This window comes from Mesocricetus auratus, unplaced genomic scaffold (assembly GCF_017639785.1).
Source record: "Mesocricetus auratus isolate SY011 unplaced genomic scaffold, BCM_Maur_2.0 Super-Scaffold_100008, whole genome shotgun sequence".
In the NCBI taxonomy this organism is placed as follows: domain Eukaryota; kingdom Metazoa; phylum Chordata; class Mammalia; order Rodentia; family Cricetidae; genus Mesocricetus; species Mesocricetus auratus.
In genome coordinates this window covers 50510014-50525630 of record NW_024429192.1, presented here as the reverse complement: position 1 = coordinate 50525630, position 15617 = coordinate 50510014, and the positions used below count along the sequence as shown (strand labels likewise).

The following is a 15617-nucleotide window of genomic DNA, read 5'->3' as shown; positions in this document are numbered from 1 at the left end:
GAACTTTGTAATTTATTCTGTCATGTTCCCATAAATGAATGGTGCCTAATGTATATTTTTCAAGTCCCCAAACACTGACACCACTCCACCATTTTCTTACAAGTTGACACACTGGACACACTGGACTGAACAGCAGACACACTGTTCACCAATGTTAATTCCTCAGCTGAACAGTCAGGATCTATCTCACACTTGATTTGTATTCTGCTAGGTCTCTGCGACTGACTCAAGCCTTTTGTGCTTCATAGCACTATATCCATTTAGATTCAGCCAAAAATGCTTCCTTTAGGTTATTTTTTCTCCTATGCAATTACTATATTTTCCATATCTAGTTCAATTCAGATCAATTCCAAGAAATCTGATTATCTTATGCCAACCACAGAGGTGATTCCTATTTAGTCAATTCTCAGCAGCCCTGCTTCATCAGTCTTGATGACAGAGCAACAAAACAATGACAGCATAAACAATAGAAAGAAAGTAATGAAGAAAGAGAGGAAGGAAGGGAGGGGAGGAGAGGGAGGGAGGGAAGAATAAAAGGATTTTATACACATAAGAACATTTTTTTTTAGTTAGTCTGATATTTCTTGATTTATTTTGTTAATCTCTAATGGCCTGTTTATCCATCAAACATCAAACAAGTCTAAAGAGCCTATCATTGCCAGATAACCTGCTAGGCTTTGGGAATATGGGGAAAATCCTTGAATATGCTTTATAGAACCCTTTCATCTAATGAAGTCTCTACACACACACACACACACACACACACACACACACACACACACACACACACGTTCTGGCCCGTCTCAGCTCCCAGTTCACTTAAGCTTTAGAGACCCAATCTAGAACAACACTGATTCTGTTTTTATGTTTTTTGAAAATAGTTTTTCTTTATTCATACAACTCCTACCAGATATTCCCCTCTACCTACCTACCCAAATTGACACCCTTTCTTACTTTCTTTCTCTCTCTCTTTCTTTCTTTCTTTCTCTCTCTCTTTCTTTCTTTCTTTCCTTCTTTCTTTCTTTCTTTCTTTCTCATTGTCCATCTATGGGAATGGAAATGTTGTCAGCGGTGGTTGTAATGAAGATTTGGTGATGATTAGTTTTGTTTTATGCTCAGTGGATTGGGGTTACAATCTAACTGAAAACTATATTGTGCTTTGCTCCTAGTTCTGAATACCTGAAGTCACATAATCATATGGACGTTTAAAAAATCTTGGAACTAGGGTTTTGGAGTACAGCAGAGCTTCAACTAGCTCCCTACATAATTCTGAGTAAATAGTTAATTAGATGGGGCTTACACTCACATAAGGTTCATACACACAAAACTATGTATTATGTGTGAATTCCTTTTTGTGTCACTGTAACACATGGAAATGATATCAGGTATTCATAGATCTTGGTCACATAGAAGAGTGTGAGTGACTTAACCTGCAAAGTGAGGGAGCAAGGATTAAGGGAAGAGAGATCATTTTACTAGGTTGCAGAAGTATCAGTAGAATGTTACTAATAGAAAGAAGGAAGAAAGGAGGCAGAAATGGCCATTATGGGTGAAAGGATCTGCTTAGAGATTCATAAGGGGATTATATGGCTTTCCTCAGGTTCCAAGAACACATGTAAGCTAAAACATGACCAAAGGTCTGATTAAATGGGGAACAGATTGCAAAAGGCTAAGATTCTATCCAAAAGGAATTGGAAAAATGGGAAACACATAGACAAATTAAGTATGGATAAGCTATGGATTTGGAAATATTATTTAAGCAGCAGAATAGAGCAGGACTTAAGGTTGAGGACAGGAACAAAAGGAAGTACTCTTGCAGTTAGCCCAAGACTTCCCATTGGGCTTATCTAAGATAGAAGCTATGGGAGAGCATTATGACTTTGGAAGATGACTGATATGTGATAATCACTGAGCATAAATGTGAGGTAGAAGAGACCGGGATGAGCTCAGAGTTTCCTATTGATTCTGTGATGTCTGTAAGGGATGCCACCGAGCCAGACAGGTGATGAAAGAACATGATTACACATGGGCAGTTTGGGAGAGTGTGTCTACCCCAGTCAGAGAATTGATTCTCATATTTCTTAATTTAAGCTTTTTTTGTGACAAAGTAAGTTATATAAACAATTAATTGCTGAATAACATAAAGAACAGAGATGAACCATTAGCATTTTACTGAGGGGCACAGTGAAGCATAGGAAATAGTTAAGATAACCACAAGTATATTTGCATTAAACATGCATTACATTTGCATACAATTTGAGTAAATCTGTCAAAAGAGTACATTTTTTCATGTGTCTTTTAAATATTCAAAGTCTTTTATTGACTTATTTTAAAGCCAATATCTCTTCAAGGATAAAAATGTCAGTAATAGATAAAGGGAAAAAAGAAACAGAGCTGTCACCTATTATTCATGTCCAAATGTCCCCACCAGACTCCATATTCCTTGTGATGGTTAGTTTTAATTGTCTATTTTACAGAATCTAGAATCATGTTGGAGACAGGACTCTGGGTATAACTTCAGGGGGTTATCATGACTGCATTAATTACTTTAGAAGTCCTACCCACTGTAGGACAAAGAGAGCTAAGCAGTAGCAAGCAAGCATTCACTCTCTGGTTTCAAATTTGGAATGAATGTGACCAAAGGCATCAAATCCCTATTGCCCTGACTCTCACCACTTTGTACTAGATCCTTGAGGTATAAACAAAAATACTCCACTCTCTGCAGATGACTTGGTCAGGATGTTTAATCTCAGCAGCAGGAAAGGTAACTAGGACACTCTGATTGGATGACTGTAAACAATCAACACACCAGTTGTCAGAACTTATGAATCAAAATTATCTCACACCACAGACAACCTCAACTACTTTTATAAATACAAACTAATAAATGTATTACTGCCAATCAAGTCATCAAAGTGTCACTTAGTTTTGGTTTCACAGCTTGACACAAACCTACCCATCTCTGGAAAGATGGAATCTCAATTGCAGAATTACCTCCATCAGATACGTGCATGGGCTTCTCTATGAGGTATCTTTTTCATCACTGATAGATTCAAATAGACTCAGCCTACTGTGGACAGTACCGTGCCTGAAAAAGTGGGCCTCACCTGTATTAGCAAAGTGGTAGAACAAGTCAGGGTAAACAAGGCATGAGTAACTTCCTTCTATGCTTTCTGCTTCAGTTCCTTCTTCCAGGAGGCTCTTGCCTTAGATTTGTGCCATGGTCTGTCTTGACAATATATTTTAACTTGTAAGCTAAAGTAAGTTCTTACTCTCCCCCTCTTGGCCACAATCACAGAAAGCAACAAAATCAGATGTACTCAAGAAAAGATTGTTTGGCAAAAACGGAAGATTGGTTTTCCTTTCAAACTGTAAACACCTTAACATTCTATTTTTGCTTGAATTGATATAGAAGGAACTGGACAATTGTTGGGAGGGTGTGTTAAGTGATAAATGAAAGATCATTTCTGGTGGCCAGCTCTCCTATTACCCATCTGGTCATATTAGGATCACACAAACAACTTACTGAAGGAAAACTTCATTCCTTTTTCCTCGAATATTCCACTTACTTGAAACCAAAGATAATCACTCATGATATCTCAGACATGTATTAATAAGTATGTGTCTGTCTTTGATAATAAATAGTGCTGAATTTTTACAAATTATGCCATATAAGTGAGGGTATACTAGAAAGTCTTACTTTTAACCTGAGGATACATTTAAAATTTTTTTATTCTACTGTGTGTCTCTTTTAGTACCTCTTTTAGTTATTCTACAGTAGTTCATTGATGTGATATCAATACATCTTACTTATCTGGTCTCATGGTGATGGGTGCAACAATTGACTCCACATGTGCTATCCTAAATAATGCTGAGAAAAACAATTTTTATTCAAATCTTTTCCTTAACAGTTATAGGAGTTTCTCTACACAGAAGCTCAAAAGAAGCTCTATCAGAGACACTGTTTAGTTAATTGCACTATATTCTGCAGTACATGCTACTAAATTGCTCTTTAGTAGATGGAATGGTTTACAACACAACAAACAGTGCCCAAATTTCTCTATTTCCTACTACTTGGCTAACACTAAAAATAAGGAAAATTTAACATTTGATAATAACATAAGCAGTAATTTATAGCCCAAAACTCTAGTTTTAATTTTTCTCATTATATGTTTGAAAGTTGATTTATTTCTGAGATCTAGAGATTGGTTGTTTTTTTGTAATGCACGACCTCATCACTTGAAGCTAAATCTCTGATGTTAGCAACATTACCTTTTCAAGCATGAAGATATCAAAACAAGAGCAATTAGAGTATTTTCAACAGATGATCAAATTCCAATTGCGTCCTCAACCAGATTGTTGATATGGCATCCATAAGTCTTCAATTACTGCCAACAAATCCAGGAACAGTAAAGCTGTTTGCAAGCAGATTACCCTATGCTGAGACTACGGCCTAAGAAACAGAATCATAGGTTGCTTTTCTTTATGGGCTTATGGGTAAATAGCATGCTAAGCAAATAAAGATTGGTCATGTGCAATGGCAGTTTTCTTGACACAAAATGCAGTTTGTTTCTTTCTGGCAGCAATAGAAGGTTGCATGGTGGGAACAATACTGTATGTGCATAGAACTGAGAAAATAATCAACCAGGTTCCTTTGACCAATCTACACAATTATGCAGACTAATTGCATCATTTCTTATGTAGTCTTAGAGTCCACATCAGTGTCTTCAAGGACATCACTGGGATGGTCCATGTCCTTTATTGTCTCACTAAAACTGTATTGATTCCTTTCTTGATTTTTACCATTACTTTCTATTTTATTTCTGGGTTGAGTGGACAGTCCTCATTTGCTGGGACTCCATGCAGTCAAATTTCATATACCCTGGCACTCTAATAGCATCTTTATGTGTTTTTTAATAATCTAGAGTTCATTTTGTGGCGATGTACTTTTATACAATTCTGTTTTCTCCTGAGTGACTATTCTCTCTTCTTATTGATTTTAAAGAGATACTTGCATAACTGAAGTGTTAAAATTCTATCAGTCTTGTATAGGATAATTGCATCTCCTAGACCACACCTGTTAATTTTGTCCATGATAGTCTGTTTTTAGGTTAGTTGTTTTTTTTTTCATTTGCTCAAAACTATCTTTTATCTCATTGTTTTGTATTTTATATCTTACTTAGAAAGGTTTTTGTCATCCATAACAGCTAAAAGTATTTTCCATTTTCTTTTGTTAGCTTCATATTTTTAACTTCTATATTTAGAATCAACTCATTTTTAGTCCATTTCATCATGATATAAGAAGGTAATCCAGGATTATTTTACTCTACAATTGTAGGTCAATTTTCTAAATTACTCCAACTAAAAATATGTCATTTCTCCATTGATATTTGTGCTCTCTCCCCCATGTATCAATATTCTTGGGGACTTTCTTTTATGTTTGAGAGAAATCCTTCTCTATTTTTTAGACTTTTTAGGCTTTGTTAGGAATTTGTATCCCTGTTTTCATTTACTCAGGTAAAACTGACCTTACAGGCTGGAGAATATGATTCAGCAAGAAAATATTTCCTCGAATGTGAGAGGCCAGGCCTCAATCAATCAATAACCTGCACACCACCAAAAATAAATCATTGAAAGAATATAAGAAAATGGGGGAAATGTGAGTGGAGAATAGGTCTCATTTATTTGGTTCTCCCTCCCTCTCCATACCCTGTGTGTGTATGGTCAGTTGTTCAAATCATTATGTTAGCTTTTCTTGAAATTTTATTTAATTCAAAGATTAACATTGACAAATAACATCTTTAAAATATAAGTTACCATTGAAAAATTTCAGCATTTCAATAGTTTCTGGAAGTTTTGGAATGTACACTAAGGATAATCTACTTCCACTTTTCAATGGGTATACATATTTACAAGGTAGTTTGATGCTATGTCAATTGAACCTAATAACATTAGTAAGTAACCATCTAGATCCTATGACTCCCCAAGCCTTGTGATTCTGACCTTGTTTATTGCACTAGGCATGTATTTCATCCTTTGTAGTGATACTAAAATACAATCAAAGAGCAGTGTAGAGGTCTGTCAAAAAATACACCACCCAGCTGCACCTCTCGCAGGCATATGCTCAAAGAGCCTTACCACACAGCTGTTTGTACAGATTTGTTCTTTATTGCTCTATCTACATTAGCAAGGAAATAGAATCAGCCTAGATGTTCATTAAATGATACTGGATAATGAAAATGTGGCACAGAGTGAAATTTTATTCATCCATAAAAAAGAAGAAATTATGAAATTAAATGTTAAATATATGGAACTGGGGGGTGGGAGTGGGGGCCGGGATCATACTGATTAAGGTAAGTCAGGCCTTACCTCAAGTCTTCTGTGGTTTATATGGAGTGTCTTTGGAAACTGAGTGTCCTTTTTAGGGTTTTTGTTGCTGTGATAAAACACCATGACCCAGTGCAACTTGGAGACAAAAAGAATTTATTTCAGGTTACTGTTCTAAATCAGAGTTCATCATTTAAAGAAGTCAGGGCAGGAACTCAAGAACAGAAGGCACCTGAAGGCAAAAATTAAGCAAAAGCTATGGAAGAGTGCTGCTTAGTAGCTTACTCCTAATGGCCTTTTCAGTCTGCTTCCTTAAAGCACCCAGGGCAATCAGCCTAGGCATGGCATGCCCACAGTGATCTGGGCCCTCTCACATCAATTATTAATTTAGAAAGTTGTCCACAGACTTGTCCACAAACAAGCCTATTGAAAGCATTTTCTCAATTAACGTTTTCTCTTTCCAAATGACTCCAGCTTGTGTCAAGTTGACAAAACACTCACCAGCAAAATTGACTGCTTGTCAACTTGACACAAACACACATAACTATTTAATTACAAACTTTCCTATCACATTTGTCTCTAAGATATTAATATTTATATAATATAAAACACTTCAACTTTTTAAAGGATATTGTTGGTTATTTATTGTGAGAAATTACTTACAAGAGAAACCGAAAATCCAAAACACTTCAACTTTTTTTTTGTTTGTTTGTTTTTTATGAGACAGGGCTTCTCTGTATTGTTTTGGAGGCTGTCAGTCCAGCTCGGCCTTGAACTCACAGAGATCCGCCTGCCTCTGCCTCCTGAGTGCTGGGATTAAAGGCGTGCGCCACCACTTCCCAGCCACTTCAACTTTTAGAAGTCCTACAATCTTTAAAAATTAGACACTTCAAATTTTCAGTCTCTGTAAAGCACACAAAGTTACTTTCAAAGTTCCAAGGCTCTCTATAATTCCAAATTTTCTCAAATATATCCATGTAAGACATCCAAACTTTCTCTAAACTAGCTACAGTCTAGTCAAAACTTCAATATCTCTCATTTGTTGGTTCTGGTAAAAACCAAAAGCTAGTTGCAATAAAGTAACAGGCAATAAAAACTCAAAATTAAATCAAATCAATACCAAAGTTCAAGAGTATGAAAAGTTCAGTGCTTGTTACCTGGGACTCATTCCTTGGATGTGGCATTTCTCCAGCTCTGCCATCCAGCACACAGCATGTCTCCTAGCCTTAGGTCAACACCACTCCACACCTGCTGCTATCATTGGTAGTCAGTCATTCTGTGGTTTGTGGATCTTGAAAAGTTGGGGGCCTCCACTCAAATTGGTCTACACCTTCATCAGTAGCCTCTCCAGTGCTTCCCCCAGGGACTCTGACTCTGCCATGTGATTTCAAGACTCAATTTCACTCTTCTATCATTCTAGGACTTCCACATCACCTGAAGTCGCATTCACTGATGACCTTTCCTAGCCTCTCACAGTGGCCAATCTCACCAGCTCCCTATGACCCATTACTGCCTTGCAATCCAGCCTCCCCTGGAAGATTCTAAGACAATAACAAGTTCAGTTGCCAACAGGAAATACAACCGTGGTCACCTCTGGACCACACATTTTCTGTGCTTACCCTAAGGAAACACTTCCCAGAGGATTTTACTTCAATGATGCTGATCTCTTCTTAATTACAGCTCATTCTTTAGCCCCAGCTGGCCAGGATCGAAAGTCCCAGCAAAGAAAAGGTTTTATTTTAGTGGTGCTTAATCAAATTATCACATAAACTGCCTTGCTTGAGTCTTTGATTATTCCTAAATTTCTTTCTATAACTTCACAAGCCAGGCCTCCGTCATCTGCATTTCTTTCAACACTTTTATCTTCCAAACTCTCACAGAACAGCCCACTGAGCTCTGATCAGTCAATGTCTGTGCTAGCTACTTTTTTTCTATTACTTTTTTATGAAGTGATTATGTGTAAATTTTTTATAATTTTTATTCATTTTACATATGAATCACAATTCCCCCTTCCTCCATTCCTGTCTTCCTCCACTTCTCCCAACCCACCCCCATCCACTCCTCAGAATGAGTAATTCCTTTAACTACTTTTATGTCAACTTGATATAAGATACAGTAATCTGAGAAGGAACCTTGATTGAGAAAATGCCTCCATAAAACTGTGCTGTAGACAAACCTGTAGAGAATTTCCTAATTAGTGATTGATAAATCACCATCACGGGTGGTGCCATCCCTGGTCTGGTTGTCCTGGATTATATAAGGAAGCAGACTAAGCAAGCCATGAAGAACAATCCAGTAAGCAGCACCCATCCATGGCCTCTGGGTAAATTCCTGCCTCCAAGTTCCCACCCTGTTTGAGTTCCTGTCCTAACTTCCTTCAGTGAAGGACTTTGGATATGAAAGCATAAACCAAATAAATATTTTCCACCCCAACTTGCTTTTTGTTATGGTGTTTCTTTATAGTAATAGTAACTATAACTGATATAATACTTTTTTTCCCAGCCCAAAGTTCAAATGTTGCCAGTACTCCCCCAAACAAATGTTTGTCTTTCTGGGTCTGGGTTACCTCACTCAGGATGATTATTTTTTCTAGTTCCATCCATTTGCCTTCAAACTTCCTGATGTTAGTGTTTTAAAGACTCAGTAATACTCCATTATGTAAATGCACATTTTTCTTATCCATTATTCAGGCAAGGGACATCGATGTTGTTTCCAGGTTCTGGTATTTATGAATAAAAATGCTATGAATATAGCTGAACAAGAGTTCTTATGGTATGATTAAGCATCCTTTTACTATATACCCAAGACTGACATACCTGGCTCTTGAGATAGTTCAATTCCCAATGTTCTGAGAAACCCTCATATTGATTTCCAAAGTGATTATACAAGTTTTCATTCTCACCAGCAATGAAGGAATGTTCCCCTTGCTCAACATCAACTCTAACATAAGCTGTCACTTGTGTTTTTTTATCTTAGCCATTTTGACAGGTGTAAGATGGAATCTCAGATTCATTTTGATTTGCATTTCCCTGATGGATAAAGATGCTGAACACTACTTTAGGTGTTTCTCAGCCATTTGAGTTTTTATGTTGAGAATTCTCTGTCTAAAACTGTAACCCATATTTTAATTGGATTATTTGGTTTTTGGATGTCTTAGTTTCTTGAGTTCTTTATGAGCTGGAGAGATGGCTTAGGGATAAGAGCATTGAGTGCTCTTCCACAGGACTCAGGTTCAATTCCTGGAACCCACATGGCAGCTCACAACTGTTTGTAACTAGTTCTGGGGAAATCTGACACCCTCACCAGACTACATGGGTGACACAAATTCATATAAAATAGAAATGAAATAAAATAAAAATAATGGATGAGAAAAGATTTGCAGAATGTGAAAAGATCTTCACAATTCCCATGAGTGGCAGAGGGCTGATTTCCAAAATATATAAGGCACTAATGAAACTAGACATAAAAAAACAATTCCACCTTCTCTCTTACAGCACCCAGGACCACCAGCACCGAGAAGGCACTATGCACAGTGCTCATATCAGTCATTAATCCAGAAAAATGGTCCACAGGACAGTCCACAGACAGACTGCTTAAGGGCATGTTTCTCAATTAAGGAGCACTCCTTCCAAATTACTCTAGCTTGTGTCAGGCTGATAAAACACAAACTAGCACACAAGTAACTAGAATGGGAACAATGTAGGAAGGAAGAGGGTGCTCTTTTGCTACTGCGCCAGTTCTATGACCACTATAGTGGGGGTTGAGTCATGTAACCAAGGCTGAATCCTCCATCTGGAAGTAAAATATTAAAGAAGAGTCTGTGGAAGAAATCAGGGTGAGAGTGACTTGCTCTATGCAGAATGGGGTGTCATACCTGATTAATGAGTAGAGTCTGATGCCTGAGTATAAGTGTCCTAAAAATGAAACATTTTCCATGGTGTGTGAAAGTAATATATACAGAATGAAAGTGCTAACAGGTTAATAGGTTGTCAAAGAGGTTGTATATATACATACATACATACACACATACACACATACATACATACATACATACATACATACATACATACACACATAATGCCTGAGATGGAAACTCAGTGGGAAATTGCTTGTGTAAGACAGAAGGAGAAACAGACGTTTCATTGCTGTTTCTTACAGTTGGAAGGGTGCAAGAAACTAAAGTGAAAGTTAAATTCCTGCCTACAGCTCCTCCTGGAACCCAAAAACGTGGAGCTCATGGAGAGTCAATTGATTCCTTTTTTAAAGATGATGTTTGATGCCTATTTCACTGGACCAGAAGAGGATGCTCTTTCAAGAGCTGTGGAATAGGTCAGAAAATTCAGGATGGGGATGAATTTTCAATGTCTTGGTGAGGAGGACACAATGTTAAAGAGATCACCAGTCAGTGGCATTGATACAAACTGTGGAGAGAACTCCAGGATTGTAAGAGCCCTTGCCAATGATGGGGTAAACTTTCCAGTGATTTAGTTGTTTTTGAGTTGCCTAGTCCTTGTAAGTATAACCTCATTTATACTCTGTTAGTAACACCAATTAAAAAACAACAACAATAACAAAAAAACAAACAACTCATTGGTTCACCAAATTAAATGGTCCAACCATTACTTTGGTCTGTTTTGGACTCTTTCTGTAATGAGCACATATGTGTATGTTGTGTCTTCCCATAAAAAAAATCCATCATTCACAGACCTCCACTAAAGTTCATGCATACAAATACACACACACACACACACACACACAGATACACATGCACACACACACACACACACAGATACACATGCACACACACATAGACACACAGGCACATGCACACACACGCACGCGCACACAAACGGAAAGGAAATCCAGGGAAGAAAATGTATTATTTCCACTACATAAAGCCACTACAGAATTGAAGTGAAAGAGAAATTCAACTCTCTCTGATTCTAAAGTTACTGTTTGAAATAGAAAAAAAAGTATCTTTCTCTCTTCCTGTATTAAGGAAATCTGAAGATGAAGAAATGATTTTAACTCAATATTCTGTAGAATTTGGAACTCAAAGGGAAAAGACATTGGTTTTGTACTTTGTTCTATAGTTGGATGGATTAGCTTTGTACAAAGAAACCGTGGGGAGATGGGAATGCCTTTAAAGAAAGTCACCAATGACCACTAGCCTAGCATAGCATACTGAATGGCTATCAAACTTTTTCTAAAAATAAAAATATAAAACTGCAAAAGAGAAATTCAAATTGTCAAAGTTAATTGTGGGATTAAATTGCTATTTGTCAATGGCAATATCATTTGTATAATAAATTATAGGACTGCAGCCTTCAGGCATATTTTATCAATATGTTTCCAATGACTTAATAACAATATTTCTCAAAAATAATCCAAGCCACTTTTCCCTCTTTTTAAATGAACATGTTCAGAGGGTTTTCATCAGCGTGCTAGCCAGCTCTGCAAAATTTCTAGTAAATAAATTATCACCAGGAGGCTCAAAATCCATTACCATAAAAAAAGCCATTTTTCCCTCCCTAATCGATTGCCCACTGTGCAGCTGCTAATGGGACCATACGCACATGGTGTGCAGAGGGAATTCGTTTTCAGGTTCTCTCTCATTCTAGAATTTATTTTACAAAGAAATTTCTCACTAAACTCATAAATTAGTCAATGCATAAAATGAACACTTCAGCTTCCAGCAGGTGAAACATTAACGCTACCCACCTCGACTATTTTCCAAGCTGGTTTCCAAAGAAATGAAGGTTGGTTTGCAGTGGGTGTTCTGTAAAGACAACAGCACCACTCTGGGAGAGCCCACAATCTTTCTCTCTCTTTCTGCTCTCCACAATATAGTTTGTTTCCTAATCTTGCACCAATAGTTCATGGATCCATAGGGACATAAGCTTGTCCTGTATCTATTGACTGTTACAGCTTGTAAATGTGCTAAGTCATATGGGCCTTTCCACATGGAAACTTCAGAATTATCTTTAATAACTGGAACCATGTTACCAAAGCATCTCACCTCATTTCTAGTATGGATCTTAAGCCTGGTACCTGTTCACAAATAAAGTTTTAATTATATAAAGCACAATTTATAATAATGTATCAGCTTATTATTATCGCAGAACGTGGTGGCCAGATCAGTCTTGCCTTCGAGCAGCCCAACCAAATTTTTAGGATATCAAAGAAAGGAAGTGACAGTCATGTAAATTATATCACATTTAATAGGCATTAAACTTAAAGTGCTTAAAAGCCCAATGTGCTATCTGTGAATACAAGGGCTCTACATGCTGACAACCTGTATGATGGTCAATAATCACCAACTTCACAAGATAGAATCCTCTGAGAGATGGACCTCTGAGCATGCCTGTACAGGATTATTTTGCTCATGGGAAGACATATCCACTGTGGGAGGTACCATTCACTAGGCTGGATTCCTGGACTGTATAAAAAGGAAAAACAGAGATGAGCACAAGCCTTCCTCTCTCTCCCTTTGCTTCCTAACTGCAGATTCAATGTACCGAGATGCCTCTAGTGCCTGCTGCGTGACATCTCCATCTCTGTGGACTGTATTCGAAAACTATGTGATATAACTAACCCTTTCTGGCTTTTCTAAGGGTATTTTATCACAGCAACACTGAAAGAAACTAACTCACCCTGGTATTGAACTCCTGACTTCCAGAGTTGATGCTGAAAATCCTGTATTAATGTTTAATGCATCCAGTTTGTGGTACTTTGTTTCAGCAGCTCCAGCAAACTGATGTAGGAATTCTCAAATGGTTGTTACTCAGCATATTCTGATGCTTATTTGAGGGCAGGTAATTTCAGCTCCTGCTGACAGGGGATCTGTTGGTTTCCTCTGGAATGTGCCAAACTTGTCTCTTAGCTGTTTATATAAGGGCCTTTTAATTTCCCATAAAGATGAACACCTCCTGAAGAGAAAAAAACTCAGATTTTTATGTGAAAACTTTCTTTTAGCATCTCTGGTTGCTTTCTCTACATGATTTAGAATTCTGAAAGCAGAATCTGACTCATCCTATGTTCACTCCAGTGAGACAAAGATTGAAATCTACTTTTTATACTCAGAATGTTTTGTGGGTAAAATCACTTTTTTTTTCTGTTGAAACAAATTGAATATTAGCAAAGCTAGAACAATCTGACAAGGAGACGCCTGTAAGAATTAGGATGGAATCAATGAGTTAAGTCATACCCAAAGCATGAAGAATAATGCAAGAAATAATCAAAGGGATGTGGGGCATAAAAATTATAGTGGAAGTCCTCAATGAACTTAGGTAAATTTTAAAAATGTATGTGCACCCGATTTTGCCTGTCATTAGATGTCATACTTCACTGACGATGTTATTTTATTATTGTCTTACAGTGATGTGTATTTTTTTTCATTCTTTCCTTAGGTAAGTTGCTGTGCCTAATTTTAAAAATATCTTGTCCTGGGAATGCCATGAACATGAGGCAAGTAAGCGCCATATTATCATTTCTTTACTCTTGATGTTTGAATGGCTGTACTTCTGATAGTTTCCCTGCTAATGATTTAGTGGGGGAATAATTCAAAGAGTTCCATTAGCTAATAGTTTGTAGGCTTGGTGAGACTTCAGCATGGTCACTAGGACATTGTTGTACCAGGAAATCATTTGAATGAATGTTTGACTTATTATGGTTCTTGTATAATTCTTTATGTCCTCAATTTTATTGAAAATAGATTCTTTTCTCATACAATATATTCTGTTTTAAATTTTCCCTTGCTCTGCACATCCCAGTTCCTTCTCTCTTCCCCTCCCATCTGGATCCACTCTTTTTCCTTCTCCCATTAGGAAAAAAAGAAAACAGACTTCTAAGGGATAACACCAAAATATAACAAAATAAAACATAACAAGAGAAAACAAAGACTATCACATGGAACTTGTTGTGATGTAAAATTCTGTACTTCAAATATCCCTGATACAATATTTCATTTCTTGCTAGGTACATTATGTTGTCACTGAAGTTTTCCTTCACTGCAATACTGATATACTGATTGTTCATAAGTTGTGTGGATTGTCATGATCTGTCACAAACATGAATATCAAATTCTAGACCTTTATTTGCTTCACTTTTTCATGATACACCTTCTTATTTATGGCTTCACTCTGCTCTAATAAATACAAGATTTGAAGACAGTGTGGAGATAAAAAAATACAAGGAACAAAAGTGTGAAAAATATTAAAATACCATAAAATAAACAATTAAATAGTACAATTTATAATTCTAATACTTGGTAATGTTTGTTTTCCATGTAGAAGATTCTTCATTGCTGTTCTATTTTACCACATCCACTACACTAAATTTTGGAAGAGCCCTTAAATGCTGTTCCTTATTTGTAAAGAGAAGCTTTTTCCTTGAGAGGAGCCTTCCCACCAGCCTGGTTCTAGAGCCACATCAGTCCCAAATAAACACACAGGAGGCTATATTAATTATGAAGCTATTGGCCTTGCTTGTTTCTTACTGGCTAGCTCTGACTTAAGTAATTACCCCATAATTGTTAATCTAAGTATGTTTCTTACCGGAGAATAGTTCCGGGCTTCCTACCCCATGGCGTTACATCTTGACTCTCCTTGTGTTTCTCCTACCCAGAGTCCTCCTGGACTCCTAGTCCCACCTATCTAGATTCCTATTGGCTCAACAGTGCTTTATTGACATAAGACTTCCCCAACACTTATGAGTGTGTGTGTGTGATTACACAGAGTATAAGTAATATAATAATAATTTTAAATGGTGTTTACTGTACATTTTCAATGATGCCAAAATAATAGGTCCCATACAAAAGAAGCAGAAATGGAAACCACTGAGTATTGAAAATATATACAGATCCCAATGAGTTTAGAAATGAATAGCCACAGTAGGATTTATGGTATTAAAGCTTTGTGTTTTAATTACAACCATTAATTTTTCTCTAGTAACATTGCTATAGCAACTCCATAGCTAAAGGATCCAGGCAATTCCCAAATTATTTATCTCAGGATGATTTTTCTCAGTTATTAACTTCTTATATTATTGAAACTTAAGGATATGATAATAGACTTTTTAGCAACTACATAATTTGCTTTCTTACTTCAATTTTTTGTAATATTTAAGATAGTTAACTTTCTCTATGTTTTGATTTTTCACTTTTTTGTTTTTTGTTTTTAATTTATGTTGTGAATAGGCATTTTTATACTATGGGAGAACAAATTTAAAGTATATGTTTTCATTGACATTTAATAACAAGAATCATGTTTGGTTTGGGAGCTTTTATAGAG

General features: G+C 36.7%; 1 protein-coding gene and 1 long non-coding RNA gene across 3 annotated transcripts in view; one reads left to right on the top strand and one right to left on the bottom strand.

Moving 5' to 3' along the window:
- LOC110342204 overlaps positions 1 to 7660 on the bottom strand; it is a 31361-nt gene extending 23701 nt beyond the window's left edge. The window contains exon 1 of the long non-coding RNA XR_002384224.2: positions 7485 to 7660. This is a non-coding gene — a long non-coding RNA (uncharacterized LOC110342204). The remainder of the gene's footprint in view (positions 1 to 7484) is intronic.
- LOC101835248 (limbic system associated membrane protein) overlaps positions 1 to 15617 on the top strand; it is a 2091329-nt gene that overhangs the window by 1145779 nt on the left and 929933 nt on the right. The gene's annotated exons all lie outside the window — the stretch shown is intronic.